Below are 6,498 nucleotides of genomic sequence, written 5' to 3' on the forward strand. Positions count from 1 at the left end.
GGAGGTCTTTTGGCTGAAAGTTAACATTTTTAGCACTCATAACATTCTACTAGATGAGTTATATTGTTATGCAGTAGATGGACATTTTGTTCTTATTTAAAAAACAATATGAAGAAAGATACTGTAGGCCTTTCGAGTAATTCTCAAAATGACACTGCATCATTTGTTTGGGGAGGAACTACAGCCAGAATTCCAATGGTTTTCATCATTATTTACTCTTAATTTCTGTTATTTCTTCTAATGGAAAATTGAATACATTTTAAAGAAAAGTATTGTTGTCAAAGTCAGAGGGGAAACATCAACAGAGAAAATGACGTTTTTTCATTTGTGGAAGTTTGTAACTAATGTTGTGCAAACAGGCTGGCTGTGAACCTTTGGGACTGCAAGGCTAATCCTCTTACAAAATGTCATTATCATCCAGTTTCCAAATGATAGATTGTAAGAATATAAAATAACAAACAAGGAAGAATTTTTCAAATTCTTTGATGTCCATACTGATGAAATTGCAACTGGGAAATCCCTATAGTAGGCCTGAAAGGTCGTGTAGCCCCTGTTCATTTCCCACATGAATAACTGCCAATTTTTGGCATGTAGGTATTCGCTTCTTTTTCAGGAATAAATTTCATTTGCAATGATAATTTATGGTAATTACTTACTTCGGCAAAACACAGCTGATTGTACCACAGGATCATATATCGATTTAAGTGTGGATTTGACATATTTACATCTTGTAGGCATTGATTTAAGCAGTTGTGAGTAAGAACCACAGCTGCAGAGTACATTTGTTAACTGATGAACTTTGTCATCAGCTGTATTTATTAGAGTGTCAGAAGTAAAAATATTGGCAAAATCTATTTTAGAATTAAATATTATGTACTCTACCTTGTAGAGAAACAGCCTATCACCCACAATTAGCAATATGCTTGTACCCAAATCTCTTCGATCAATCATCCATAGAATAAAATGCCCGTCTAACAGCAACATTGATTTCAAATGTTGTATGAAGCTATTTCTCCTTACAAACTTCTAATGAACAATTAACCAACTTCATTAATAACAGAAATATATAGCCAGCCAGCAGGTCTAGATTTTATAATTGTCAGCTTATGAACATCTACCTGCACCAGTTTATGAGATCTAGACATAAACACACTGTTTGCACTAATAACTCATTTTGTTACCTTCATGACATTTGTATGCTCACTGCTTACATAATGGCTGACACTGCTAGTATGTGCTGCAGTACTGTATATGCTAATAGCTTTTGCAAACCATCCACATACTGATATTTACTTTCACATACTGATATTGTATTTCTTGAAATATGTATGTTATGACACCTTATTTACAGCAACATCTGTCAAACAATTCCACTTATAGCACTACATTCATTAATATGATTGATTGATACGGCTCTGTTTTTAACAGCCGTTTCCTTTAACACAGTACATGAGCCCAGAACATCCCTTCCTAAAATAGGTTTGATTTACCTAGGTCCGTATAATGCTCTTGTGCTTTTCTATCTTTTCCAGCCATTCCTCTCCCCATGACTTTTTTCTCTTTCTCTATGAATTAATGTTCATCCTCATGATCTTCCTTCCCTTCTTTTCTCTGCTGCCTCCCATATATTACATGACGCTCAAAATTAATATTTTCATTTTCTCATAAGTGATGTGGTTGACTACTACAAATTCAAATCAGGGACATGCAGGAAATGACGAATTGTTGACATTCTATGTCAGTTTACATGTGTACTTGAATGTACAAGACTGTAGATGATGTGTCACTGTACACTCTCCTAAGTTCAAGATGGACAATGTATTGAACAGTTCCTATACAGAACGAGCTCTGCTTTGTAAAACATTAAAATGATCTATGCAACATTTAACTAAGTAACTAAAATAGAATTTATTTTACTATACAGAAACAATATTATTACACTACTATACATCCTGTTTGTTTTGTAAAAAAAATGTAAACATGTATCTGATATATTATTGTATGCAATAGTAAATAAATAAATATAATGACATGCTCTTGTCTGTATATTTTGAATATTTTGCCTGTTCCAAGATTAACATTCATTGCCCTATTACCTTTAAGACACTTAATACAGTTTTGATATAAATTTCTGAAATAATTTTGCCTTTCAGCTATTGGCTTTGGGAAAGTGATTGCAGTTGGAAGACAGAAAATATATTGTGTAAGTTAAGTTCTTTTCTGCAAAATACACATTCATGTTAATAATTCTATCTGTCTGTCTTTCTCCACATATTTCTAGATCATGTGACAGCTGTCAAAATCATTTAGGAGCCATTACTCTTTATATTTCTTAATTTGAATGTCAGTATTCTGCACTCTCAGGTACACGAGCTACAATGAACTAGAAAGCTGAAAACAGATGTCTTATCTTCACATTATTACAGAGATTCTTATAGTAAATGCATTGTGCACCTACTCATTGTAGTAAACATTGCCCTCATTAAGGACATGTTTGAAATCACTTTTGAATAAGCATAGTCTGTTTGTTTCTCCTGTGTAATGCATGTCTTAACAATTTTTTCCAGAAATATTTAGTCTTTTGTCTCATGCAACAATACATTCTGGTGCATTTTCATCTTAGACTGTCCTAGTAGCATTTATATCCATAACTTTTACATTGCTTCCTATTAGTGAGAGAGATTGCCACTGAAATATTTGTTGTTACTGCCACTGCTCAGAATAATACTTTTCTCAATTTCTACATGCTCTAGCAACAACCCATAAACATTCAGCTGTACATCATAAATTTGAATTATGTTACACTTACAGTTTCTTTAGTTTTTGACATTTGAGGAATTCTGTGATGTGAGATTGGCTGCCAGTGCTATGTAGTTTTTACTGAAAATTTTACTGACTTTGTTTGGCTCCAAAATTTCTTGGCCTTTCTTTCTCAGAGTTGTACTTCCATGAGTGTGACAGAGCTTCCATTTAATTTTATGTTTTTGTAATTCAAATCCTTGCCACACTATCACATATTTCAATACCAATTTTGAAGTACTGTAACTTAGCCACTCTTATTGATCTGTTTTACAGTTTCTCAAATTTCTTTTGGTAATTCTCTTTAGTGGCTTGGTTTTAGTCAGTTCTTAATTAACCTTACTTTTCTCATACATCACGTATCAATAACTCTTGAGTTATTGCTGAATCATGCAGGGTTTTTTACTTGCATTTCTAGTTACTGATTATTGATTCAATCATGTAGGTGTCTGTCAATTGAACTATCTTTCAGTGTAATAATATTAATGTCCTTCATGACTATTAAGTATGAGAATTTCTTCAGAGCCTTTTGTAGCATCATGCCCAGTTGCTTTAGAAACAACCCACTCCTGTGCTTGGAGATCTATATGGTTCTATTAGCAAATACAGCCGTTCTTGTATCGTCATCTCTATAGCAGACACTTCATAATACATTTCTGCACGGTTCCACATGTCAGTGGTATCCTATCCTCTACTTTCCTAATAGTATATATTGCTACTCCACCCCATCTGTGTTACAATATGCTGTGAGAAGCAGGAGTTTCATAACCATAAATGCTGTAGTTAATTTTTTTTGTCTCTCACTCTCAGTCCATGCTCAGTCATGATTTATATACTTGTCAGAAATAAAAGGTATTAAGAAAACGTATTTGAATACTTAAATAGAAAATCAAAACACTCTTCTACCAACTTTGATAACACTCATAGCTAATCAAAATATGCGGTCTGTTTATTGGCACAAGGAATGCTAGCCACTCAGCCCTCATCTCCTATAGTTATTATTATTTGGTTCATGGCCACACCATATTTTGGTTCAGTGAAATGTTCAGGATGTCCTTAAATCACAAGAATCTGTTTCTAAATCTGAAGTAGCATAATAATTCATTATTTTGACAACTGTGTATGCAATTTTGACTATACATAAGGTACATACTGACTAACCACAGGTCTTTGAAGCCATCTGCGTCATGCCTACAGGATGAGCTATTCGTATTTGTTTGTTCTATTAACACTTTGAGGTCCAACGAATTAGAAAGCTTTTTGGATTAGAAAACCACCCATTTATGCCATTATTTAAAATGTTACTGGTGCCTTTGTGTTTGCCTATCTTAAAGGATAATACATGCTAAAAATATCACACTTGAAGATTTATTTTTCATATTGATTTCAGTTCTTTCATACAATAGCTGTATTACAATAAAGATGGCAGAAATTATAGTTATCGTTACAAAAAAGGAAAAATTTCGAACCTAACTGATTTTTTTATGGAAATGTCTGAAGTATTCTGTCATGCAAAGAGGTGTGTATTAATCAGTATAATACTACATTGTTCTTTCCTGCTTGCTTCGCAAGGAAATTGTGTCCTCTCCTCAAAACAAGTTTTGGAATCCAGTCATATGTTGAATGGGGGAATTCATCATACGTGTTATCTGTAAAAAAGAAGAGCTTTAGACAGGTAAAACAAAATGAATCTGTAAATAAAATAGCAATGTCTGTAGCAACAGTATCAGTGATGAAGAATTGCAGCAAACTGCACCTAACCTTAATATGAATCTTCTTTAGACTGCTCCCGCTTAGATATTTCTCCCTTCAATACAGAATCATGAAATTCTCCCCCCCCCCCCCCCCTGAGGTTCCAAATAATCTTGATAAACAGGAGGTGTTATTTTGAAAGATTACAACATAAAACAAAACCCAATGAGTACACACACAAAACTCACAACAACACAGGCACACACTGGCTCAGTCAGTCACAACAACTTCTATGTTTTCTACTCTTTGTTCTGAATGTATTCCAGAAATTGACAATAGAAGACATCACCTGAGAATGGGTGGGTACCAAGAAGGCTGTATGTTGTTCTCATACAAAATATGTGTGATATGAATCTCCCTATCTCAGTGAGTAACTTAATATAAAATTGACAGTCCAGCATTTAGTTCATGTGCAGTAATGGAACTTGTCCTGACTTTTATTCCTCCAACAAGTCTTTCAATTCTTTGTGTAGGCAACATGAATTGACAACAGATTGGTCAGAATCCATTTTAAACTTCAGGTGTATATAATACTAGCTGGTCGACTTAGTTAAAGTGTAAGATAAAGTAGAGTCTGCAGTTTGATGCAGAATTTTGTTTATTTCTGAAAAATGGAAGATGAACATCACTAATATGTAGATAAGAGGAAATAAATTGGTTTAACACTATTCCATTTGTAATTTTTGCATCAATGATGTTAAGTGGTTTTTCACATATTATATTCAGAAAAAATTAAATATTTAAACCAGTATGCAGATGAGATAAATTTGCTAAAGTAATGATTGATATAAACGCAGTTTTTTTACCTTTCATCCATCTTGGTTCAACAATATAAAGAAACTCACCAACTAGTAGAAATTTCTGTGTGTAATATGTACAGGATAGGGTCTCCCATCATTCCTGATGACACTACCATTATGTCAGGGTTTTATATCTGTGCACGCTATGTACAAATTTTTGTCTATTATTTTACTGCAGTTATTTATTCAAGCTATTGCCTTACCTCACACTACATCAGTTTCTCCATATAGCCTCTAGCGTACCTCCATTTTCTCAACTATATTGGTCTCTACTACATTTGTTGAGTACTAGCAAAATAGTGTAATATTTATCATCTAATGCACAATACTTTTGATGTCTCAAGTTTGAAATATAATATTATTCAGTGATGAATAATAATAATAAGTAACATTGCACATGATTATTTTGTTACTTTTATGGATTTTAGGTATGTCTTGTAACTGTAAATTTCATTTAACAGGGTGAACCAGATGAAACACAAGTGTTGCGTTTACTCACATATGATAGCCCATTCCACAGAGAATATGTGTTCAAAAATGCTAATGATGTGTATAATCTATATCATATTAAAGTACTTCCAGATATTTTTAGGTGAGTAATATTGTGTATTGTATGCTGAAGGTATATCATCATCCTTGTATAACCTTTTTTCTGATGTTTAACATTTAGTCCACCTGGAAAATATTCATATTAAGGACTCTATGAACATTTAAAACCTTTTTTATTATTCTTTAAACTTGTAGTGTTACATATGTTGAATCAGAAGCATTTAATTAGGATATAACTTACAAACTTCTTTATTAACCATTGTTTATGAGTCTCCATTTACTTGTCTGAAGAGGAACACCGAACATCAAAAGCATTATCTCTACTGTCATCATGTCTTAATAATATCACAAATTAATACTTCATATTTTTCCAGTCTACTATAAGTGCACCATGTTCTAGACTATCAACAATGGTAAGTTATGTCACCAACTGATTGATACTTGTGAAAATTTGTGATACTGAATGATGACTTAGGATATACATATTACAGAATTTCCCAAACTGCACAAAAATTCAAAAACATAATGAAGCTGCATACTTTAGATCCTTATGAACTTTCCAAACCATTACTGCAGCATCATTTATTTATTATTTATT

General features: G+C 32.9%; 1 long non-coding RNA gene across 2 annotated transcripts in view; it reads left to right on the top strand.

The window, feature by feature from the left end:
* The window catches only part of LOC126298985 (uncharacterized), a 120,963-nt gene extending 115,029 nt beyond the window's left edge, over positions 1 to 5,934 (top strand). For both annotated transcript variants that reach the window (XR_007552702.1, XR_007552701.1), the window contains exons 2-3: positions 2,154 to 2,203; positions 5,813 to 5,934. This is a non-coding gene — a long non-coding RNA (uncharacterized LOC126298985). The remainder of the gene's footprint in view (positions 1 to 2,153; positions 2,204 to 5,812) is intronic.
* The last annotated feature ends 564 nt before the right edge of the window (positions 5,935 to 6,498 follow it).

The sequence above is a fragment of the Schistocerca gregaria genome, chromosome X (genome assembly GCF_023897955.1).
Source record: "Schistocerca gregaria isolate iqSchGreg1 chromosome X, iqSchGreg1.2, whole genome shotgun sequence".
Classification (NCBI taxonomy): Eukaryota; Metazoa; Arthropoda; class Insecta; order Orthoptera; family Acrididae; genus Schistocerca; species Schistocerca gregaria.